The sequence below is a fragment of the Armigeres subalbatus genome, chromosome 3, assembly GCF_024139115.2.
Source record: "Armigeres subalbatus isolate Guangzhou_Male chromosome 3, GZ_Asu_2, whole genome shotgun sequence".
NCBI classification, from domain to species: Eukaryota; Metazoa; Arthropoda; class Insecta; order Diptera; family Culicidae; genus Armigeres; species Armigeres subalbatus.
In genome coordinates, this window is record NC_085141.1 from 320696171 (window position 1) to 320723089 (window position 26919).

At 38.3% G+C, this 26919-nt stretch overlaps 1 long non-coding RNA gene across 1 annotated transcript in view; it reads right to left on the bottom strand.

Annotated features, from left to right (window-relative positions):
• Positions 1-26919, bottom strand: part of LOC134225454 (uncharacterized) — a 565870-nt gene that overhangs the window by 54298 nt on the left and 484653 nt on the right. The window lies entirely within an intron of this gene.

Here is a 26919-nt window from a genome sequence, read left to right on the forward strand (position 1 = left end):
CCGAATGCACCTTCGGGTCCGTCTGAGTGCCGTCCGCCGTGGCTCTAAATTTAGAACCCGTCGCGATGCGATTCAGTTGCGTCTGGCTGCTGGCTGCTCGCTAGCCGCAGAAGAAACAAGGGCGCGGTTCTGCAACCAACGAGCCAACCGACGTTAATTCGTTGGGATTGATGGGCGACGGGTTCTCCAGTGTCGTCATCCATCGCCGGCGACGTGGTGGATCTTTTTGAGCCTGGGAAATTTATTGCACTTTCGAGTGAACTTGGTTCCAGCCTGAGTCAGCTAGCGAACGTATTGTCGAGGACCAAGGCGTCTGCAGTTAAATTTAGATCGCAATCCGTGGAACGCGGAAAAATTGAAGATCCGCCAGCTCCGCCCACCGGCGGCAGCGGCTCCACACCGCCATCGTCACGTCCAGGCCATGCATCATCAATCCAGGACGGGAGGGCCAGTTGGCGCTCGGATAGAAGGATGATACTTTGTTCTTTGTGCCCGTGACAATTGCAGCGGAGTGTATCGAGCGTGCGGGATGGGAAACGTTGTTGGGAAAACTCACATAGTTTGGAAAAGTTCTTTGAGAAGATGTGCGAATCGTGTGCATTCGAGTCGTCACATGGGAAGAATTTAAAGTGTGATTTTTATTGCATTTCGTTTCCCCCTCTCCAGAACACTGAGCAGCGAAGTGCTTCTGTTGTTTTTGTGTCTGCTACAGTTGTTTATGATAGAAGAGGTATGTTGCAGAAGTTAGCCCTATCTGCTGGCTGGTTGATGTGCAGCTGTGAAATGGAGAGACTCTTTCTCTTACTCCAAAAATGCTTCTGATAGTTTTCTACGTTTTCGAAAAATGTTTCTTATAACTTTCTAGTTACTGGAAAGTTTTCCAAACCGATAGAGAACCCGTTTTTTATTTCTGTAAATAAGCTTACGTAGAAATACTTAAAATAAAATATGAATCGACGTGAAAATACTTAAAGATAATCATCAATACGTCCAAGTAACTTTTCATCCATTCAATAGCAGAAAATGAATGACAAATATTGGAAATTATAAAAATGAAATGTACTGTACCATATAAAAAGACATATTCATTAAGTTTTGGTATTATCCTGACACATTTATTAAACAACAGAATATAAAAATCCTGATTAATTCACCTAGCAGCAATGGTGCCTTTCTCGTGCTTGTAGAAAATAGTATTTTGGCTATAACTTCCGAGCCCATAGTGCGACCTGACCAATTTTCAACAGGAAACTATGAGACAGAATGACTCAAGAATGAGTGAGACTTTTTCACGCATTTTTCTGTAAAAAATATATATTGGCATAACTTTTGAGTAGGGTAATTGGTATTGGCCATTTGAAAAAAAAACGGTATTTATTAATACTTCAGAAATAAAACAAAAAACAGATAGACGTGTGCGCTGGTCCGATATTCGGCGGCGGCGGCGTTGGTCAGAATTTTGGTCGTCGGCGGCGGTAGGAATAGGCGTGGCAATTTTTTTACTACGCTTCTTTAAGATTTTTTCTGCTTTTTTTTTCGGAATATCTTCAAGACATTAACGGAAGCATCTTTCGAATTTCGTCTGAAAAATCTAATGAACTTCATCAAAAATTTCTTTAAGTTTTCCCAAAATTCTCATTTGGAAATTATTTTCGGATTTTCCACGGAAACGACTTTGCAGTTTCGAGAACTTTTTGGAATTACTAACAGAAGCGCTTTGAAAATCCCAAAGAAAATTACATTCTTCGGAATTTACATGAGAAATTGGTCCAGATATCTACAGCAAAATGTTCGGAATATTCACGGAAAGTTCCTGTTGAATTTGTGTTGAATACTTTCCGAAATTTACACAGAAAATTCTTCATAATTGTAGAATAGTGCGGCTAGTAGAATGGGTGTTTCAACTTTGGCTTGCTCAGTCTAGAATAATTAAGACAGCTAGTTTGTCATGGCCATCGTTAAAATAGAAAAATTCTTCAGAATATCTGTGGGAGACTCTATGAAGTTATCAAGGGAAATTCCTTTTAGAATTTCCGCGGAAGGTTGTTCAAAATGTAGATTTCAAAATCTTTGGATTCTTTGTACAGTAGACGTTCGATAACTGCACGTCACTTAACTGCAAAGCTTTTTAATTGCAGTTATCGGACCGCTGAACTTCAAAACGATGCCAAAGTCGATGATAGCTGCATTGCGCTGCACAACTCGACTCGATAACCGTTTGATGTCTAGAATGCGTTACAGTTATCCAGCGGCATTCGATAACTGAAACATAAACATGTTGCAGTTATCTAACGACTAGTGTATTGTCCATAAGAAATACTTGGGAAATTCCATTGACTGAAAGCAAAATACGACCGAACTGGTAGCTTGGCCGAAAAAGTCAAAACAGGTCATTTGGGCGAATAGGTTATCAGCCCGAAATGCCATTTCGCTGAAATGGTCGTTTGACAGAATCGGCCATTTGGACGAAAATGTTGTATGGCTCAACGGGTCATATGGCAAATGTTGATTACTGAACGAATAATATCGTTAAAAATGTCCACCCGTTGGCCAAATGACATTTACGGCGAAATGACCGTATTGTCAAAAGATAATTGAATGAAATTTCGTAACCTCTCTACTTTGCAAATCGATTGAAGCCAAAAGTCATCTAACCAAATCCCATTAAGCCAAATTGAACGTATATCCGAAACTGTAATTAGGTCGAAAATGGTTTGTCCGCAAATGTAGTTTGGCCGAAAGGGACATGCGGCCGAACTGGTAATTTGGCCGAAAAAATCGTTTGACCATTCGGTAGGAATTTCATTTGGCAGAAAGAGCAATTTGGCCCGAAAATGCCCTTTATGCAAAATAACCCTTTCGACGAAACGGCATTTTCTACCAAATGACGCTAAACGAGTTCTTAGCGAAATGATCATTTCAGCCGAAAGACCCTTTTTGCAGAAAATAATTGTTTTGCAGAAAGGACATTTTGGGCCAAATGGCTCTTTCTGCCAAATAATCATTCTTACCAAATTGCATTTTTGGTCAAATGATCTATTCGGTTATTTTTTCCGCCGAATGGCATTTCCAGTCAAATGACCTGATAGGGCTAACAACTTTTTCGGAGAAAATACATTCCACTTCTTCTTATTATCACATCCCCCAATAAGACTTTGCCGGACTCTACTTACTCTACTTAAAAAGTAGAAAGGTTACGAATTTTGTTCAATTGTCATTTGACAAAAACGTCATTTCCCCAAACGAGTGGACATTCTTGACCATATTATCCATTCAGTAATTGACATTTGCCGTATGCCAAATAACATTTTTGGCCAAATGGCCAAAAGGCATTTTCGCCTAATTACTGTGGCCGATTAATTTCCAGTTGGTAATTCCGAAGAATTTTCGAAAATTCAAAATAGCTCCCGTGGAAAATCTAAGTAAAATTTCCAAATCAATATTCTGGAAAAACTTTAAGTATTTTTTGAGGAAGTTGATCAGATTTTTCTGGCGAAATTGAAAAGATTCTTCCATTAATGTCTTGAAAATATTTATAACGATCAATTCAGCTGAACGACACTTTCATCAGACACAAATAGGCATCGTGGCGGTACCCTTGGTTGGACCGCGAAGGGAGCTCCTCAAGCTCCTTTCCTTTCCGGTGTTGAACTTAATCTAGAATTAAAAAAACACCTTAATAAAGAATTAAAAAATTAACGACACTTTCGGCCGAATGTCCATTTCGGCCAAAGGGCATATTCGGCCAATTGAGCTAGTCGGCCAATCGTTATTTTCAAGCAAACGAACTGTTCGGCCAAATGATATTTTCGGCCAAATAATTTTAGGCTAATTAGTCTGCTATCAAATGGTCTGTTCGGTCAAACAACTTTCAGCCTTGTGGTCTTCGGTCAAATGGCCATGATGTTGCAGGGATCAATCAGAAAATTCCACTGAATCTTTGAAATTTCCACTGAAAATTCTGCAGACTTCTTCAAATTTTAATCGGCGTGGAAAATTTTAGATAAGCGGCGTGACCAATTTTAAACGGCGACGCGCCGATGCAAAAGTGCCGGCGGCGCACATCTCTAAGGGATAGGGACAAAAGGTCGAAAGACGAAAGGTCGAAAGGACAAAACGTCGAAAGACAAAAGGTTGAAGGGACAAAAGGTTGAAAAGGACAAAAGGTAGATAGGAAAAAAAGGTCGAAAGGACAAAACGTCGAAAGGGACAAAAGGTCGAAAGGACAAAACGTCGAACGGGACAAAAGGTCGAACGAAAAAAATATCAATAAGATCAAAAAGGCGAAAGGGACAAAAGGTCGAAATAGACAAGAAACTGAAACGGAGAGAATTAATCTCGCACCAGAGTTACATAGTTGTCAAAAAAATCTGCCCTTTTATTTTTCACATTTTTTAACAATTAAATAAAATTCATTCAGTGAGTACAACTAATAGATGGATGTTTGAGTTTTCTAAATATCGGTGGTGACGAAATCGAGGTGGTTGAAGAATTCGTGTACTTGGGCTCACTGGTAACCGCTGATAACGATACCAGCAGAGAAATTCGGAGACGCATTATGGCAGGAAATCGTACGGACTTTGGACTCCGCAAAACGCTCCGATCGAATAGAGTTCGACGCCGTACCAAACTGACTATCTACAAAACGCTTGTTAGAGCGGTAGTTCTCTACGGACACGAGACCTGGACGATGCTCATGGATGACCAACGCGCACTGGGAGTTTTCGAAAGGAGAGTGCTGCGTACCATCTATGGTGGGGTGCAGATAGCGGACGGTACGTGGGAGAGGCGAATGAATCACGAGTTGCATTCATCCATCCATCGTGTACACCGCGAAAATCGGAAGACTGCGTTGGGCCAGGCACGTAGCCAAAATGTCGGACAGTACTCCGGTGAAAATGGTTCTCGACAACGATCCGACGGGAACAAGAAGGCGAGGTGTACAGCGGGCAACGATTTGCGGACCCTCTGTTGTTGGCGAAATGCAGCCATGGACCGAGCTGAATGGAGAAGACTTTTATGTATTGCACAGGCCATTCCGGCCTTAGTCTGGTATATTGATATTGACATAATTAATGATTTACAATGTTGTGAAAACTCATATGTGAATATGTACGTTATGTGGAAGATATTGATTTGGAAAATGTATTGGAGGTAACCACTTTCCCTTCGATGGGACTCGAGCCCATGACCCTACAGTACGCTAGACTGGTGCTTTAACCAACCAAGCTACGAAGGACCTCCGTCGGCCTTCGCAACCTAGCGGCTACTGAACAAGCTCGAGATTCCCAAATTGGACGCATAGTCAAATCACTCGCAATCAATTTCTCAAGCCAACACTTCCACATGTGTATAGTACATTTTCACATTAGAGGTGCGTGAGTATTTAGAATGTCTAGCGGCTATACACATTCTTAATCAGCAACTGTACTGATCAAGTGAGGTTGTGTAAGCTATTTGCCAGTCGGTCGTCAAGCTCAGACAGACACGACCGCATTGCGTAGGCAAGAGCACGGAGCTCAGGTTAAGTTCAATCAAAGGTAATTCTCTATAATTGATGAATTCGTTTGACGATAATTCGAACTAGGGACAAATCAGCTCAAAAGCCTATTCATGGTTGCATATAAGGAGCTGGTAGATAGAAGTGGGTTAAGTCGAAAACAAATAGAGCACTATTCCCAACATTCACTCAGTCAGACGGCAAAAATGGAAGAGAAGAGCATTGGATCATTTTGTTATGAAATTCGGAAGTATGGTGAGGAGTTTTTATTTCAAGACATGAAAAATCTGGACGTAAATCGGTCCCTATGAACCATATGCTTGATCGGAAAATCGTTCAAGCTCTTTCTTTAAAATTGGTTCTTTCGTTAAAGATGTGGAATAATGTAAGAACGTCGAAGAATAATGTGGACCGAACAAGACACAAAATGAACTACGTAATTATGTAGAGATTTCGGCTAATGAAACCATTAAAGGATTAGCGTTTTACTCTGCCCGACGATTTTTTTTCCTTGATAAAAACTCCACCGGTTGGAGCGTCGGGCAGAGTAAAACTCTAATCGTTTAATGGTTTTATAAGACTCTGATAGCCAAAATCTCTACATAAAAAAACTATTTCCAGTCCCCTCCAATACCATTAACTACGTACTTTCAGGAAGCAGAAAATTAAGAAAAGAAGTGAATAACGAGCCGCATAGGTCAGAACAGGTGCCCATAAATTAGACGATAGTTTTTTGTGTGGAAGTTCGTTATACCACCTCTACACAATTGGTTCTGGCTGGTAAAGCCAGTTTATGAATACAAATGATATAGTAAAGTAATGATTTGGCAAGTAATTTGTAAAGTGGACACGGAGTCTGGGACAAAGCAGAATAAGTCTAATCCGTACTCAAGGAGATGGATTCTCTAAACTTTTTCTAGGAAATTCCTATTGAAACTTTTTGGGCTTTGAGAAAGGCACATTCGGGAAAGCATGTTAAGGCAGCGGACTCTATCGCAACATTTGAAAAATGATTCAAAGTGTTACCTAAATCGTTGACAAACGGTCTATGCTGAAGCCAATGATTACCATCTAAAAATTCCACTCCTTGGTGTACGAATAAATGGATCTCGAATAAGTGACGCTGAGCTGCAGCAAAATATAGTAAAGGACATAAAAACGAAACCATAATCTCTTTTTCCCTAAAATCAAAGTCGTAATGTTATTCTTATATCGTACTAATACTTCCTGGGACACTCTATATGATATTTTTTCCTACGAAAAGCTCGAGTAAAGTTTAATAAATCGTAAAACAACTAAAATTAGGATTCGTGTGGAAATTTTGCATGGGCAGGTTACAACGCGCATTTTCGTCTACTATGCAGGACAACGTTTGCTAGGTCAACTAGTTGTCTATACAAAGCAATGAAAGCAGTACAATCGAATGCAACTTGTTAAATTAATTTGGTTGAGAATAAAATGCTCGTAACATAAGCATTTTTTCAGGCGTATTTTGCCTACAAAATTTTGTTTTTGGGCCATAACTTCTGAGCCCAGAATCCGCTGTGGCTTATTTTTCACAGAAAATAATTATTTTTTGCACGCATTTTTGGTTCAAAAATGTATTTTGGTCATAACTTCCAAACCCATGATCCGATCTAGCCAATTTTCAATAGGAAAAAATAGGGCAGAATTCCCCGTCAAAGCAACAAGCCAATCGGTTAAGAGTAAGTACCCAACAAGTGAGCTACACTTTTTTTTGCGCATTTTTGGTTTAATTTTTTATTTGGGCCATCACTTCTAAGCGCATAGACCGATCCGGCCAATTTTCAATAAGAAACAATGGGCTAAGATTCTCCGTCGAATACAACTTATTGTGAGCAAATCGATAGAGATAAGGGCCCAAAAAGTAAGCTAGATTTTCTGTGCGTTTTTGCGTACCGTACATTTCGCATTTTTGCGCATCAACCATAGGGTAAAATGGCCAATAGTGGACCCCCTAGTAGCGGAATTTTGCTTTTCCTGTCATAAGGAGTAGAAATGTTTAACATATTAATTCTGCTTAATATCTAATAACAAGTTCTGCATCTCCTCTTTACGATATATACATAAAACACTCAAATACACGGCGTTATTCGTTGGAATTAACATTTTAAAGTCTGACTGAATTCGCCCTATAGTAGACCCCCTGGGGGTCCATAATAGGAAATTGCTTCCCTATAGTCGACACTTCATTTGGTTTTCATGTTCCTTTTCGGGACGTTCTTGTTCCCTATTATGGACCCCCCAAAATATTCCTATAATGGACACTCTCGTGTTTATTTTTTATAGAATTGTAAAAAATCATCTAATTTTACTTTAGATAGCATGGCCAATGCATGTAATCAAATCATAGGACTGTAAGGTAGGTTCTCCCGATGAAATTTCATAGCAAAATGTTTACATTGTGCTGTAATAATGCAAAAATGGCTGGAGGGTCCATTATTGGTTGGGGATCCACTATTGGGCACTTTATCCTACATTTCGCTATTTAAAGAAGTGTAAAAAGAAGAAATCCTATCGTGCTTCAACATCCTCGATTCGATTGAATCATTGGGCCAGCGATAGCGATAGTTTTCTTCCGGAAATATTACAGGAACCTAAAGAACCAATGTTACCAGCTGCCCCAACCTTGCAAGAAGTACGAGATATTGTTCATAGGATGAAAAATGGTAAAAACCCCTGGTGTTTTCCGTGTCTTTGGTTGTAGCTGTTACACGGATTTTTTTACACGGCCGTGTAAAAAAAATCCCATATAAAATTTTTGCAAAGTTGCTCCATTTATGATTCGTCGAGAAATCATAAAACTTTTTTTACCCGGATTTTCAAATTTTGAACTGAAAACTTTTTTTACACGGGACGCATCTCCCCCATTTCCCGTCGAATGCATTTAGTTACGAGCAAATTAAAGGTAAGTTCCAAAAAAGTGAGATAGACTTTTTGCGCACACACTTATGCAAACGCACATACACACACATACGCACATACACACAGATACGGACACACCTAGAGATGTCGTGAAATCCCGATTAATCGATTATTAACTAATCGATTATTCTCGATTCTTGTCGATTGTTAAATCGATTAATCGTTGGATAGTAACACTATCCAACAAAATTGAACTTTTTTTCGCTCCCTTCAACAATTTTTAATGTACTCAATAGATTTTTTTACGCTGAATTCAGGTACGTATTCAGATTTTCTGTAACACGTCCAGTTTTTGAGAAAAACGCATTTTAATTCACGAAAATACGTATTTTCATAGAAATTTGGTTTCTCTCCCCTGCAAAGCTGAATTTTGGCTCCTCACTTTTAGAATTAAGTTTGAATTTTGTAGAATGGGCCTTGTAGAATGCATGTGGGTTGTTGGATTTCATTTGGCACGTACATTTGTTGTGAAAAACGGAATTTAATTCACAAAAGTACGTCTTTTCATAGAAATTTGGTTTCTCTCCTCTGCAAAGCTGAATTTCGGCTCCTCACTTTTAGAATAAAGTTTGAATTTTGTAGAATGGGCCTTGTAGAATGCATGTGGGTTGTTGGATTTCATTTGGCACGTACATTTGTAGTGAAAAACGGAATTTAATTCACAAAAGTACGTCTTTTCATAGAAATTTGGTTTCTCTCCTCTGCAAAGCTGAATTTCGGCTCCTCACTTTTAGAATAAAGTTTGAATTTTGTAGAATGGGCCTTGTAGAATGCATGTGGGTTGTTGGCACGTACATTTGTTGTGAAAAACGGAATTTAATTCACAAAAGTACGTCTTTTCATAGAAATTTGGTTTCTCTCCTCTGCAAAGCTGAATTTCGACTCCTCACTTTTAGAATAAAGTTTGAATTTTGTAGAATGGGCCTTGTAGAATGCATGTGGGTTGTTGGCACGTACATTTGTTGTGAAAAACGGAATTTAATTCACAAAAGTACGTCTTTTCATAGAAATTTGGGTTCTCTCCTCTGCAAAGCTGAATTTCGACTCCTCACTTTTAGAATAAAGTTTGAATTTTGTAGAATGGGCCTTGTAGAATGCATGTGGGTTGTTGGCACGTACATTTGTTGTGAAAAACGGAATTTAATTCACAAAAGTACGTCTTTTCATAGAAATTTGGTTTCTCTCCTCTGCAAAGCTGAATTTCGGCTCCTCACTTTTAGAATAAAGTTTGAATTTTGTAGAATGGGCCTTGTAGAATGCATGTGGGTTGTTGGATTTCATTTGGCACGTACATTTGTAGTGAAAAACGGAATTTAATTCACAAAAGTACGTCTTTTCATAGAAATTTGATTTCTCTCCTCTGCAAAGCTGGATTTCGGCTCCTCACTTTTAGAATAAAGTTTGAATTTTGTAGAATGGGCCTTGTAGAATGCATGTGGGTTGTTGGCACGTACATTTGTTGTGAAAAACGGAATTTAATTCACAAAAGTACGTCTTTTCATAGAAATTTGGTTTCTCTCCTCTGCAAAGCTGAATTTCGGCTCCTCACTTTTAGAATAAAGTTTGAATTTTGTAGAATGTTGTTGGATTTTATTTGGCACGTACATTTATTGTGAAAAACGGAATTTCATTCACAAAAGTACGTATTTCCAATGAAATTTGGATTCTGTGCTTTGCAAAGTTGAATTTCGGCTCCTCATTTTAAGAATAAAGTTTGAATTTTGTAGAATGGACCTTGTAGAATGCATGTGGGTTGCTGGATTTCATTGGCACGTTCATTTGTTGTGAAAAACGCATTTTAATTCACGAAAGTACGTATTTTCATTCCGTTTTTCACAACAATTGAACGTGCCAAATGAAATCCAACAACCCACATGCATTCTACAAGGCCCATTCTACAAAATTCAAACTTTATCCTGAAAGTGAGGAGTCGAAATTCCGTTTTGCAGAGGAGAGGAAGCAAATTCCTTTGAAAATACGTACTTTTGTGGATGAAATTCCGTTTTTCACAACAAATGAATGTGCCAAATGAAATCCAACAACCCACATGCATTCTACAAGGCCCATTCTACAAAATTCAAACTTTATTCTAAAAGTGAGGAGCCGAAATTCAGCTTTGCAGAGGAGAGAAACCAAATTTCTATGAAAATACGTACTTTTGTGAATTAAATTCCGTTTTTCACAACAAATGAACGTGCCAAATGAAATCCAACAACCCACATGCATTCTACAAGGCCCATTCTACAAAATTCAAACTTTATTCTAAAAGTGAGGAGCCGAAATTCAGCTTTGCAGAGGAGAGAAACCAAATTTCTATGAAAAGACGTACTTTTGTGAATTCAATTCCGTTTTTCACAACAATTGAACGTGCCAAATGAAATCCAACAACCCACATGCATTCTACAAGACTCATTTCACCAAATTCAAACTTTAATCTAAAAGTGAGGAGCCGAAATTCAGCTTTGCAGAGGAGAGAAACCAAATTTCTTTGAAAATACGTACTTTTGTGAATTAAATTTCGTTTTTCACAACAAATGTGCGTGCCAAATGAAATCCAACAACCCACATGCATTCTACAAGGCCCATTCTACAAAATTCAAACTTTATTCTAAAAGTGAGGAGCCGAAATTCAGCTTTGCAGAGGAGAGAAACCAAATGTCTATGAAAATACGTACTTTTGTGAATTAAATTCCGTTTTTCACAAAAATTGAACGTGCCAAATGAAATCCAACAACCCACATGCATTCTACAAGGCCCATTCTACAAAATTCAAGCTTTATCCTGAAAGTGAGGAGCCGAAATTCCGTTTTGCAGAGGAGAGGAAGCAAATTCCTTTGAAAATACGTACTTTTGTGGATGAAATTCCGTTTTTCACAACAAATGAATGTGCCAAATGAAATCCAACAACCCACATGCATTCTTCAAGGCCCATTCTACAAAATTCAAACTTAATTCTAAAAGTGAGGAGCCGAAATTCAGCTTTGCAGAGGAGAGAAACCAAATTTCTATGAAAATACGTACTTTTGTGAATTAAATTCCGTTTTTCACAAAAAAATGAACGTGCCAAACGAAATCCAACAACCCACATGCATTCTACAAGGCCCATTCTACAAAATTCAAACTTTATTCTAAAAGTGAGGAACCGAAATTCAGCTTTACAAAGGAGAGAAACCAAATTTCTATGAAAAGACGTACTTTTGTGAATTCAATTCCGTTTTTCACAACAATTGAACGTGCCAAATGAAATCCAACAACCCACATGCATTCTACAAGGCCCATTCTACAAAATTCAAGCTTTATTCTGAAAGTGAGGAGCCGAAATTCCGTTTTGCAGAGGAGAGGAAGCAAATTCCTTTGAAAATACGTACTTTTGTGAATTAAATTCCGTTTTTCACAACAATTGAACGTGCCAAATGAAATCCAACAACCCACATGCATTCTACAAGGCCCATTCTACAAAATTCAAACTTTATTCTAAAAGTGAGGAACCGAAATTCAGCTTTATGAAGGAAAGAAACCAAATTTCTATGAAAAGACGTACTTTTGTGAATTCAATTCCGTTTTTCACAACAATTGAACGTGCCAAATGAAATCCAACAACCCACATGCATTCTACAAGACTCATTTCACCAAATTCAAACTTTATTCTAAAAGTAAGGAGCCGAAATTCAGCTTTGCAGAGGAGAGAAACCAAATTTCTTTGAAAATACGTACTTTTGTGAAATAAATTCCGTTTTTCACAACAAATGAATGTGCCAAATGAAATCCAACAACCCACATGCATTCTTCAAGGCCCATTCTACAAAATTCAAACTTTATTCTAAAAGTGAGGAGCCGAAATTTAGCTTTGCAGAGGAGAGAAACCAAATTTCTATGAAAAGACGTACTTTTGTGAATTCAATTCCGTTTTTCACAACAAATGAACGTGCCAAATGAAATCCAACAACCCACATGCATTCTACAAGGCCCATTCTACAAAATTCAAACTTTATTCTAAAAGTGAGGAGCCGAAATTCCGTTTTGCAGAGGAGAGGAAGCAAATTCCTTTGAAAATACGTACTTTTGTGAATTCAATTCCGTTTTTCACAACAATTGAACGTGCCAAATGAAATCCAACAACCCACATGCATTCTACAAGACTCATTTCACCAAATTCTAACTTTATTCTAAAAGTAAGGAGCCGAAATTCAGCTTTGCAGAGGAGAGAAACCAAATTTCTTTGAAAATACGTACTTTTGTGAAATAAATTCCGTTTTTCACATCAAATGACCGTGTCAAATAAGATTCAACAACTTACTTAGATCTTGTACGATTTCTTCTATATAATTCAAACCTCTTTTTCAAAGTTATAAACCGAAAACCAGCTTTACAGAACAGAGAAACCAAATTCTTATAAGAATACGTAGTTTTGTGAATTTAAACCCGTTTTTCTCAAAAACTGGACGTGTTACAAAAAATCTGAATACATGACTGAATTCAGCGAAGAAAAATCTTTCAAGTACACTGAGAATGGTTGAAGGGAGTAAAACACTGTTGACTAGTGTAATCGATTCAAAATCAATCGATTATCATAACGATGAATCGATTAATCGAAGTAATCAATTAATTAGCGACATCCTTATGATGTCGTAAAATCCTGATTAATCGATTAGTAACTAATCGATTACCCTCGATTCCTCTCGATTATTAGGGTAAAATACCCAATAGTGGACCCCCTAGTAGCGAAATTTTGCTCTTCCTGGCATAACAAGCAAAAATTTTCAAAATAATAATTTCGCGTGATATCTAATATCAAGTTCTGCATCTCCTCAAATACTCGACGTTATTCTTTAAAATTAACATGGTAAAGTCGGACTAAATTTACCCTATGGTAGACCCCCTGCGGGTCCATAATAGGAAATTGGTTCTCTATAGTCGACACTTCATTTGATTTTCATGTTTCGTTTCGGGACGTTCTTCTTCCCTATTATGGACCCCCCAAAATATTCCTATAATGGACACTCTCGTGTTTATTTTTTATAGAATTGTAAAAAATCAACTAATTATACTTTCCATAGCATTTTCAATGCAAATAATCAAATCATAGGACTGTAAGGTAGGTTCTCCCGATGGAATTTCATAGCAAAATGTTTCCATTGTGCTGTAATAATGAAAAAAATGTCTGGAGGGTCCACTATTGGTTGGGGGTCCACTATTGGGCACTTTACCCTATATCGATTAATCGTTGGGTAATAATCGATTCAAAATTAATCGATTATCACAACGATGATTCGATTAATCGAAGTAATCGATTAATTTGCGACATCTCTAAACACACCCACACAGAGTGTGAAGCTTCGGAAGTATCGACGAGCTATTTTTTTACATAAAAAAGCCATACAAACATGAAAGACTTGATATACCTCAACTAATTGCAAGTTTTCGCTAGGAAAAGTTAATTGCCTATAATTAGCACTTACTGCGCACGAACAAATCACCCAAAACGAGCAGCTGAATTCTAATATACCACCTAGAATACCAAAAACCAAGGTGAATACAAACAGGTGTAGCAGTATGCCAATTACATGATTCAGCCATCTTGGATTTTTATATGGGGCAGCCACCGAGTTTGTTTATGTTTTGCACTGAAAATGAATTTTTCCCTCCCGCGCTAGTCTCTCCCATCTACTGTCAAAGTGAGTGAACCCTGATATAAGAACCCTGCCAAAAACGATGTTGGGTAGAGTGCCGTTGTACCATGGATGACATGCGTTTCACCCTTCTGGGTTCAATCGAAGTTGGGCGAATGGTTCTAAGTCAGGCTACTGATATCCTATTGTTTAGCCCATCGCCAGATCGTAGTCAGTATGTCCTGGGCTATAATCATACTGCGTTTCAATGATGACAGCGGGCTATGACTATTGATGATGATGACACCGCGCTTATCACCGGTTCGTTCTAAGTGCGTCGAAAATCAGTGTCGAGTACTGACCCATAATCCCTCCAGTTTCGTAGAAGGAGAATTATTTACGGATTGCAAGGATCCTGGCGTTAACGTGGTAATCGACAACGCAAGTGTTTCGCTCTTCTGCATGCTTTTCACGAGATGTTCTTTAACCGATAAACCAGAAACAACATCCATAGAGGCATCTTCTTCATACTGATCGTCAGGTGTGGTCGTTGTCTCAGCTTCGACAATCGCATCAGGAATGATTAGACACTTCAAGATCTCATACGCTTGTTTAATCAAAGTAGCTCTGGATGGCTTGAGCAAAATGCCAAATTGATTTATGATCGATTGGATTGTTCAAAAAGCAAAATGAGCCTTGTCGGCTTCATATAGAATACAGAAATCACGGGAGAATAGTTCAACAGCAGCACCGCTGAAGTTTAATTTGAATTGAGGTTTAAGATCGATCAGAATTTTTTAAAAGGGTTCCTTTAACTCGTTGAACCGTTTGAGCATGGATGAAAACGCTCTAAAAATAATCATTTATGCGCTTAGTAAAAAATAAAGACATGGCAGGTTACACTATTCGGGGCGATCTTTTCCAACAAGTCCGTCCCAAATGTATGCAAATTCTATACTGACGTAATCTGAGAAGGGGACGTAAGCGCCAAATTGCAACATGCATGTTTTCCATTTTTCTGTTAAAGAACTCGATAAGTACAACTTGATAACACCATTTTTGGAAAATGGCGTATACGCCACTTCTTCAGATTACGGCAGTATGTATAGTATTATGTCAGCGTGATTTTAACGATTATATCCTGAAAGTATGCAATTTCTACTGCTTGTGAGACCTTTTTTTGCGATTTAGTAAAATTATTCTATAGAAATTGCATACATTCAGGGCGAACTTGCTGGGAAAGATCCATATACGCTCCGGAGTCATTCAATTTTTCTAGGGAATCAATTTTTCTTGGATGCGCATACCAAACAAGTGACAAAAGAGAACTAACGACAAAGCTTTGTTTTTGTCGGAGACAATAATGACAAAGATCCGAAAAATTTTGTCAGGAACAAAAAAGAAGACAATTTTGTTGCAAACTTTTCATTCCATTATTTTGCATTATTTCTACTTCGAATTCCAGTTTTATGCTATCGTAGTTTCTGCTTGTATGTAAATATTTGAGAATCTAACTCTGATTGTGAAAATAGCATCGTATTCTCAGAAATATCAGAGCATGCAAAGCAAATGATTCTTGTCATATTGTGTTCGGGTTCTGATAAAGGCTTGTTGCGAGGTGCGTTTGTCAGTAACAAACTCTGTTGATGACAAAGGGTGTATTGTTAGGCGTTGCTCGAATATTGATTCCCTATTCAAATTTGAAACTGTCACGAAAAGTGGTCGCAAAATATGGGCTAGTAACTCAGCCGTCCTTCAGCCGATTTCGGAGATTTTGGTATCAATCAATTGAAGAACTGTTTTGCCTAACTATAGAAAACTATGGGTTGGACTATGGATGGATGGTAGCCCATAAATATTTTTTTTGTTAAACGCGTTTCATATAAAAGGGCTTGACAGATTCGAGTGCAACTGGTTTCATTCGACGGAGCAAATTTCCTAGTTGGACACTATTGATTTTGTTTTATAATAAATCAAGCAATTTGGATTATATTTTTATTTTTTAATCAACAAAAACACAAATGCACATTGAATCATTAATCATTTTAGCCGTGGCGCAAACCAGGGTAACCCACGGTAAGTAGTTTTTAAGCAACGTACTAGAATTACACCAAATCTTTTTATCGCCGAAATGTAGGCAATAAGCACTGCATTTACAACATTAATTCGAATTCAACTTATTGAATCGAGAAAGGCATCATCACCACCGGTGGATAAATTTGGGTTTTTGACATCAGAATGACTCTCAATGGCCCGATAGCTACATATTGTACGTAACTAAGCGAAAAGCATACAAAATAATAAGCAGTTTTAAGGCACATATGTTATGAAACAAATTATTAAAACAATTCAAATTACCGAAACTCATTCAATGCTTCATTCAAATCATCTGGCATCTGTCTCTCCATCTTCCATAACATTTGCTGAAAAGTATCCAAAGCCCTACCCTTGACGGTATTCCACCGATATTTATAAAGAGTCTTGGACTCTCTACACTCTTCGGAACAAATTTCAACCTTAAAAGAAAGCTGGAAATCAGAGAACCTACAACGATTAATTCCGTTTCATGCAGCACTTCTCTGGCATTGCTCACATGTTGCACGTTTCCACTCAATGGTGGTTGATTGTTGTATTAACTTTTTTTGAGGTCCTGATGATTGTTCCCTTCCATCGAGCCATCTGAGCCATTGTTCACGATTTTGACGAAACTGACCAAGTAACAGGTTCAAGTTGACAATGCTAACAAAGTCTAGCTTCTTTACAGCTCTTGGTTTGATATTCAACAAGCTGCACAAATTCGTAGGACTCCGGACTATGAAAAGTTACCTGGATACATGTTGCATTCACATATGGAAGTGTTCGCTTGACAAATGTATTGCGAGTGATTTGACTCGAGCTCATTCAGTAGCTGCTAGGCCGACGGAGGTCCTTCGTAGCTTAGGAGTTGGTTAAAGCACCAGTCTAGCGTACTGAGGGTCGTGGGTTCGAGTCCAAACGAAGGGAAAGTGGTTACCTTCAATACGAGGTTTCTAAGCCAAGTTACTATTTTGCATTCGTATATCATGAGGCTAACACGATGATACTTTTATGCCCAGGGAAACCGAAATTTTTAGTTTTGTTGCTTAATTCCTTATAAGTATAGCTACAATTATCTTAATTTTAGAAATTTCAGTTAAAGCTGTGGTTGCGTCTAAATGTATGTAGGATCCAGGAAGGTAGCGTTTTTACTTGTCTGCAGTCTGTTCCAAAGTAGTAAGTAGAACAATCGATTTGGTCTATTCAACTGTCAAACAGTAAAAACGACCTAATTGCGACGTAGGTTTTTTTGCATGATGCATCACAAAATTCGTGTTTTTAATTCGATGCCCATAAACATCAAACCTTAGTTTTGACGTAGGACTACGTCTGTCTTTTCTATAGACGAATCCAAGTAAAAATAAGAAGAAGACACACGACGGTGTTAACTTTGACAGATCCTACAGCACAGCATAGGAAGATCATTTTAAAATGCTTATAATAAATTCTAGACAAATTGTAATTAAAAACTGATTGATGTAGGATACGGAAAAAGTTCTGAATTACATATTCGGAAGCTTATCTCAATTTTTTGAATATTTTCCAAAAATGTATCTATCATACAGTTCGGAACTTTTTCCGTATCATACTTCAATCAGATTTTAATTACATTTTGTCTAGAATTTATTATAAGCATTTTAAATTTATTTCCCTATGCTGTGCTGTAGGATCTGTCAAAGTTAACACCGTCGTGTGTCTTCTTCTTATTTTTACTTGGATTCGTCTATATTGGAATTAACTTTGCGATTGCGGAAATTGGAGACTGTCATGAAAACGTGATAGACGGTTTTGAATCTAATCCTCAGTTCGAACAAGATTTCACGCAGAACGGCCGCAGCGAACACAGCAGCACGAAGGCGCTGGTAGCAGTTTCAACGGAAAGCCATCGCATTGGTGTTGGACCTCGGCGTGGTTGCTGCAGATCATCCAACTTCAACGAACCAGCATTTTACGTGAAGAAAGCATTGATTACAAAAAATGGCGTCTGTTGTGATTCCGCGCCACCGTGGGTTTGGCGTGGTAGCTTGGTTGCTGTTAGGGATTCCATCCATTCAAACAAATTTATTGAATCATCTCCCTCCGCCGCGCGCTTGTGATTCTACTACCGAATGGCAACTTTCTGTAGTCATCAAATGATTTGATTTTGCACGTTAAAGAAAATACATTTCGTAGCAACAATCTTGCCTGAGGGTGAGCCTGAAAGAACTTAAGAATCCCATTTTTTATTTCAGTGAAATTCTTGAATAAGTATTTAATGGAGAAACTCTACATAGAAAAATATGTTTACAGCAAGATGAGGCTCCCGAAAAACTTAAGAAGATTTTTCTGAAGCTTTTCAAGAAACTACTATGAAAGCGTTTATGAAAGAGCTTCTGAAAGAAATTCTGAATCACATAGAGCATTCCCGTAGTAATTTTCCAAACAATATTTGGAAGGAAATCCAGAAAAAAAAACTTATGAGTTAAATTTAACTTTCTAAAACTCGGAGACGAGCCAGCCTCGGGCTGAAAGTCTCCCTAAAAGACACAAAAAAAAAACATTCTAAATTCTAAAAAAATCCTACATTTTCAATAAACTGATATTTGCTCAGTCCTTAGTTCATTTGGCGGAAAAGCGATCGCATACAAACCCAAACAAGAGATTTATCGTTAAAAAGGGGTAGATCCGACAAGTGATCGACATTTACGACACGTTACAGTAAGCCAATGACACGTCGGTTCGTCAGTGGTCACAGCTCCTGAAGAAATAGAATTCACAGTCGTGTGACACTCTTGTTTGATGTCGATCATGATATTATGGCTGATGATATAAACATGGAGATTTGTTGATGCTCTCGCTCTATCAAAGATGTTTTTAAAATTATTTTACGTGCGTTGATCATTTCTAGAAACACTGCTTCATGGGATCTCGAAGTATCAACTCTGGTGAATCGTTCAACATTTCTTTTCCCAGCGTTAGCAAATTTTGAATGATCTAATGCATCTAGAAGAATACTGTGCTGGGTGGGTCATTCGAATGGTGACCTAAATATCAAGCATTCGGTAATCAGACCCATCCTGTTATTATTCTCAAAACTGTTGAAACTACTTGAAATTGATGGAAAACATCCATCAATAAATCAATGCATATTTTGAATCGAGGTCTTCGGCTTTCATCGGCTGAGGGAGTTGTATTCAGTTTAGAACGAGGTGGTTTTTCTTCACTCGAGTAAACAGCAGAAACCAGTATCTGACTTTTCTGTTATAAAATTAACAACTTCATCCGCTCCGCTTGCAATTGCAGATCATAAAAATTACTTTCCCACACCTGAAATAATTTAAAAGATTATGATCAACCTTAAAACTAATCAAATCATAGGCCTGTGCATGAACTGAACTCGTTAGGTCACCCTTCTCAGTTTTAATCCCTATCCCCCAACAAAAACTGACATAGCCGTTGGCACCTCGTGAGAACCAATCAAACGGCTGCACAGCCAAATTTTTCTTCGCGGTTTTTTCGAGCGAACGGTCAATAAAACAAACTCCATATCTCAATTAATTAAATTTTATGTTCCTCACCCTGGCTGGCTCGGTCGTCGATGTGAGTCGGCTGTTTTCTCACTTCCTCCCGGGACGGACTGACGACTCCGGATGAACGATGATGGGCGAAGAAAGCACAGACCAATCCGATTATCCCCGCAACCGTGAACATTCCACGTGGTCTGTGGCGATGATGATGATTGTGATGGCGATACCTACCGGCCTTTCCAGAGCATCCAGCATGGCCAGACAGTAGGGGTTAGGGACAAAAGGTCGAAAGACAAAAGGTCGAAAGGACAAAAGGTCGAAAGACAAAACGTCGAAAGACAGAAGGTCGAAGGGACAAAAGGTCGAAAAGGACAAAAGGTCGAAAGGACAAAATGTCGAAAGGACAAAACGTCGAACGGGACAAAAGGTCGAACGAAAAAAATATCAATCAGATCAAAAAGGCAAAAGCGACAAAAGGTCGAAATAGACAAGAAACTGAAACGGAGAGAATCAATCTCACACCAGAGTTACATAGCTGTCAAAAAAATCTGCCCTTTTATTTTTCACAATTTTTAACAATTAAATAAAATTCATTCAGTGAGTACAACTAATAGATGGATGTTTGAATTTTCTAAATGTCACTTCGATTTGTCAAATGGAGTACGCCGCACATTTTGATGTGTATCACACGCAGGCGTCTTTTTATCTCTAACAGAACTATCTAGATATTCATAATATTGTTTCATAGTCATTACTCCTTCTTTGAAAATTGCTCATTCTTCAACTTTGATTAATGAGATGAGTGTTATTTCTGCTTGAAGTTAAATGCATTTCAAAAATTCCAAATTTCAACTTGTTCATGATCGACCTTTTGTCCCTTTCGACCTTTTTGTCTTTTTCGACCTTTTGTCCCTTTCGACCTTTTGTCCTTTTCGACCTTTTGTCCCTTTCGACCTTTTGTCCTTTCGACCTTCTGTCCCTTTCGACGTTTTGTCCTTTCGACCTTTTGTCTTTTCGACCTTTTGTCTTTCGACCTTTTGTCCGTTCGACCTTTTGTCTTTCGACCTTTTGTCATAGATTCAGCCAGTAGTGTTAGAAGCCCGGAGTTGCCTTCTCGGATCAGCACCGGCTCGGACTCAGATCAGTGAGAACCGAATTCATTAAATATTCATACGGTACTCCGTATCAATTAAAGAAATTCTCGAATGAGACGGCAGCTTTTGGCGGGTCGGAATTCCACGACTCGTTTCGACGATTTAGCCGATAGTCCGTCCCCGCCGATTCGCTTCGTTGGCGATAATGTGTATAATCTAATCTCGATTTTAATTTTTAATTCCAAGCGAAACGTTTCCACCCAAGTGCGATGTGTTTTTGTTGTTGTTTTGCTCTCAGATTCCAGCCCTTCCGCTGCTGCGTTCCGCCTTTCATCCGAAAACGTGTCTATTTGAAAGCGTTAGCCGGTCGGCAGACATTCGTTGGCTAATTTCTGAGTATTCTTCCAGCTCGATTCCGGATCACCTGTGGCTTCATCGAACGACCGGTGATTGTCGGGAAGTGTGAGCTGATCTCCACTTGTCACACTGCCACCGGATGGATTAGAAGTGATTTCCAGAGAGGCGAGTGAAAGCTTGGCCTGATGGAGGTTGATGGACGATGACGAGCGATTTCGACGGCAAAGTGGTTTCAAGTGGTGGCAAGTCAAAAACACGAACACGACAGGAAGCGCAAGGTGCGACCAAGACATGGGGAACGAAAATCTTCGTCGTCATGATTTCGGTCAGGGTCAGGCGGAGCTGTTGAACCGTTTTGAAGATTAATGGGAGATAAAGCGATAGGATTGAGACATAAAGATAAAATTGTGGATATGCTTATTTGTAATTATTAGTTTTCGAAATCCAACGAAGGCAAAAATGAAAAAATAGACAAAGAAGACAAAGAAGACAAAGAAGACAAAGAAGACAAAGAAGACAAAGAAGACAAAGAAGACAAAGAAGACAAAGAAGACAAAGAAGACAAAGAAGACAAAGAAGACAAAGAAGACAAAGAAGACAAAGAAGACAAAGAAGACAAAGAAGACAAAGAAGACAAAGAAGACAAAGAAGACAAAGAAGACAAAGAAGACAAAGAAGACAAAGAAGACAAAGAAGACAAAGAAGACAAAGAAGACAAAGAAGACAAAGAAGACAAAGAAGACAAAGAAGACAAAGAAGACAAAGAAGACAAAGAAGGCAAAGAAAGACAAAGAAAGACAAAGAAGACAAAGAAGGCAAAAAAGACAAAAAAGTCTAAGAAGACAAAAAAGACAAAGAATATAAAGAAGGCAAAGAAGACAATTCATCGAAAATCTAGTTTTGTGGAATCTATCTATCCATCAAATCTACGAAATTAGTTGGCAGTGAGTTAATTAGTTAAGCAAATTACCTCAATTTACGGTCTTGCTATGATATGATATTTAGTCTGATATGTAAACTATCATGATTTACACTGTAAGTACCAACCCCTGCAAAAAGCGTGGAACGGCTACTTTGCCCCGATATATCTCAGGTGTTTTTAGTCCAATTGTCACGATTCTTTCCAGTTACAATCTGTAGGATATCAGGATTTCGTTAGCGACTACAGATTGTAAATCCGTACATTGGCCGCTGAGAACCAGTCGGAATATTCCGTTCCACGCTTATTGCAACACTTACAAGTCGCAATATGTTGTTTGCAAGTTGAACCACACTGCTTGCATGAAAGCCGTTCGAATTGAAACCTTTTATGACAAATGAAAATTGACATTATGTTTCATAAATAGTTAGTTTTTTTTTGTGTTTCTTAAAATACAGTTTGTGAAAAAGCAAGAAAAATAAATAATTTTCTTATACCGAGAAAACGGGATTAGAATTTGGATGATTTGTGCAGTTGATAAGATTATGATCACTGGGGGAAACGAAGTTGGATCGCGGTGCAAGTGCGCTGGCCAAGCTAAAAACTGTAATCTGAACTGGTAAAGTGATGTCAATATATCAAATTTTGGAATTTAAAATCGAATCGATAAACAAAAATTTTTATTTGAAAATCAACAAATTGAAAGCCGTTCAAGTATGAAGTAGTAGCCAAGCCGTAGTAGTTCAAGCCGAACAAGGGTTGTAGGACAAAAGGTCGAAGGTCAAAAGCTCGAAGGACAAAAGGTCGAAGGTCAAAAGGTCGAAGGACAAAAGGTCGAAGGTCAAAAGGTCGAAAGGACAAAAGGTCGAAAGGACAAAAGGTCGAAGGGTCAAAAGGTCGAAACAAAAAATCTGAGTCAAAAAGTCGAAGGGTCAAAAGTTTGAAAGGACAAAACGTCGAAAGAACAAAAGGTTGAAAGGACAAAAGGTCGAAGAGTCAAAAGGTCGAAGGGTCAAAAGGTCGAAAAAAAAAATCTGAGCCAAAAGGTCGAAGGTCAAAAGGTCGAAGGTCAAAAGGTCGAAAGGAAAAAATGTCAAAAGGTCAAAATGTCGAAAAGTCAAAAGGTCGAAACAAAAAAATCTGAGCCAAGAGGTCAAAAGGTCGAAAGGTCGAAAGGTCAAATGTCGAAACAAAAAAAATTGAGCCATAAGGTCGAAGGACAAAAGGTCGAAGGTCAAAAGGTCAAAAGGTTGAAAGTAAAAACGTCGAAGAACAAAAGGTCGAAAGAAAAAAGGTCGAAAGACAAAGGGTCGAAAGTGAAAAGCTCGAAAGACAAAAGGTTGAAAGAACAAAAGATAGAAATTGCGGTTGTTGGACAAAAGGTCGAAGGTCGAAAAAATAGGGCAAAACGTCGAGTGTTGATCAACCATTCCTTTGCACATTTATGTTTTACCTGATATTTCATTGTTGAATTTTTCCTTCTTTTAGTCATAGGCTTGTCATTCGAGTTTCGCGCATTAATATTTATTTGTGTTTCGCCTGACTATATTTTATTGTTGAATTTCTCCTTCTTTTAATCAAAGGCTTGTCATTCGAGTTTCGCGCATTAATATTTTGTATAAATTTTGTATAGATCGTCACACTTCGCTCAACCCCCTCCCTTACGTGATTTGTGAATGTTTGTGATTCATTTTGAAGTCAACTAGTAACCCTCTAACGCCCAAGACCGCCTTCAGACGGGAAACTTTTTGACCTGTTTTTCATTCAACCTTCTGTTATTTTTTCGACCCTCTTTTCCTTCGACATTTTATCATTTTAACCTTTCGTACTTTCAATTTTCAGACTTTCGACCTTTATCTCTTCAATTTTTTGACTTTCGACCCTTTGACTTTTCGACATTTTATCCTTTCGACCTTTTGTTTTCGACCTTTTATCCTTTCGGTCTTTTGTCCTTTCGAACTTTTATCCTTTCGACCTTCTATCCTTTCGGCCTTTTATCCTTTCGACCTTTTGTCCTTTCGACCTTTTGTCCTTTCGACCTTTTGTCCTTTCGACCTTTTGTCCTTTCGACCTTTTGTCCTTTCGACCTTTTGTCCTTTCGACCATTTGTCCTTTCGACCATTTGTCCTTTCGACCTTTTGTCCTTTCGACCTTTTGTCCTCTCGACATTTTGTCCTTTCGACCTTTTGTCCTTTCGACCTTTTGTCCTTTTGACCTTTTGACCTTTCGACCTTCTGACCTTTCGACCTTTTGACCTTTCGACCTTTTGTCCTTTCGACCTTTTGTCCTTCGACCTTATGACCTTCGACCTTTTGACCTTCGACCTTTTGACACAGATTCCCGAACAAGTATGAAGCGACAGAATATGAATAGGAAGCATAGATATCTAGACCAACATTTAAAAAGGGCGTAACAGCCAAAATTTATTCCTTCTGATTCTTCGTCTACATATATAGCTCTACATATATAGTCCTCATATATGGACAAAGAATCAGAAGGAATAAATTTTGAGCGTTACGCCCTTTTCAAATGTTGGTCATCTATTGAATAGCACACAATCGAGGCGTGAATCTCACGATTTTAGAAATTTAGAAAGCTGGGAATTTAGCAATTTATGAAATTTGGCATTCAAGAATTTATGAATTTTGGGATTCAGGAATTTGGGAATTCAGGAATTTGGGAATTCAGGAATTTGGGAATTCAGGAATTTGGGAATTCAGGAATTTGTCATTTAAGAGTTTAGTAATTTGGGAATTCAGGAATCCTCGTTGAACATCGTCTAGAGTTTTTTTTTCAGAAATCCATCGTGGAGATCCTCCATGATAACATTCGAGAGAATTCCACAGAAATTACTCCTACAGTTCTTATATGAACTCTTCCTAGAGTTCAACCAAGAATTTCTCCTGTATTTCTTGAAAAGATCTCTATGATTTCTACATGAATTCCTTCTGCAGCTCCTCCACGAATATCTCCTGAAGTTCAACCAGAAATTCCACCTGAGGAGCCCATATCAATTTCTCCTGCAGTTCCTGCACAATTCCACTCTGAAGTTCTTCCACAAATGTGTCATGAAATCCTTCCAAGAATTCCTTCTCGAATTCCGGATTCCGGCAGAAATTTCTCCTGGAGTTCCTACGATAGCTCCATCCAGATACTTTAGAGAGTTCCTTCAGAAAATCATCCTGGAACTTCTCCAGTGATTCCTTTTTTGGTTCGATCAGAAATTTCTCCTCGAGACCTTTCAGGAGTGTCTCCTGAAGCTCTTCTAGGAGTCCATCCTGAAGTTCCACAAGCATATCCTTTTTGATTTCCTCCGGGAATTTCCCGAATTTAAAATATCGCTGCCGAATGAATTCTTTTCTCACCTTTGTCACTAAAGTTGAAACCGCCCAAGAATTCCTGGTAGAAATCCTGAATGAACTCCAAGAAAAAATCCTGAAAGAACTTTACAAGGAAACGCTGGAAAAGCTCCTGAAAGATCAAAGGAGAAATATTTCGAAGAACTAGAGGAGGATCTACAGGAGTAATTTCTAGAGGAGCTCAAAGAAGAATTTTTGAAGAAATTCCAGAAAGAAATATTGGAGGAGCACCAAGAAGAATAACTAAAATTCATCGTGAATTTCCCCAGGAAATCATTCTGAATTTTCCCAGGAATTCATTTTAAATTTCCCCAGGAATTCATTCTGATTTTCCCTAGGAAGTCATTCTGAATTACCCCAGAAATTCATTTTGAATATCCCCAGGTATTCATTCTGAAATCTCCCTGGAATTCATTCTAAATTCACCCAGAAATTCATTCTGAATTCACCCTGGAATTCATTCTATATTCCCCCTATGATTTAATCTGAATTCCCCCAGGAATTCATTCTGAATTCCTCCAGGAATTCATTCTATACCTCCCCTATGATTTAATCTGAATTCCCCCAGGAATTCATTCTGAATTCTCCCAGAAATTCATCCTGATTTTCCTCAGGAATTCATTCTGAACTACCCCAAGAATTCATTCTGAATATCCCCAGGAATTTATTCTGAATTCTCCCTGGAATTCATTCTGAATTCACTCAGGAATTCAATATGAATTCACCCAGAAATTCATTTTGAATTCACCCAGGAATTCATTCTGAATTCCCCCTGGAATTCATTCTGAATTCCCCCTATGATTTAATCTGAATTCCCCCAGAAATTCATTCTGAATTCCCCCAGAAATTCATTCTGAATTCCCCCAGAAATTCATTCTGAATTTCCCCAGGAATTCATTCTGAATTCCCCCTGGAATTCATTCTGAATTCCCCCTGGAATTCATTCTGAATTCCCCCTGGAATTCATTCTGAATTCCCCCTGGAATTCATTCTGAATTCCCCCTGGAATTCATGTTGAATTCCCCATGAGATTCATACTGAATTCACCCTGGAATGCATTTTGAATTCCCCAAGAATTCATTCTGAATTCTTCCTGGAATTCATTCTGAATTCTCCCTGGAATTTATTCTGAATTCCCCCTGGAATTCATTTTGATTTCCCCAGGAATTCATTCTGAATTCCCACAGGAATTGATTCTGAACTTTAAAATTAAAAAATCACTTAAATAAAGAAAAAAGAATTCATGCTGGATTCATTTATGGATTTATCAAAGGATTTATCCTGATTTCATCCAGAAAATCAATTCCTTCCGGAGTTCATCCTCAATTCCTCCAAATCCTGAATTTTTCAAGAAATTCATCTTCAATTCGTCCAGGAATTCATTCTGAAATTCTCCATGAATTCATCCTGAATTCCACCAGTAATTCATCCTGAATTCATCAGAAAAAAAATCTGAATTTCCCGTGGAATTCATTCTGAATTCTCCCAGAAATTCATCCTGATTTTCTTCAGGAATTCATTCTGAATATCCCCAAGAATTTATTCTGAATTAT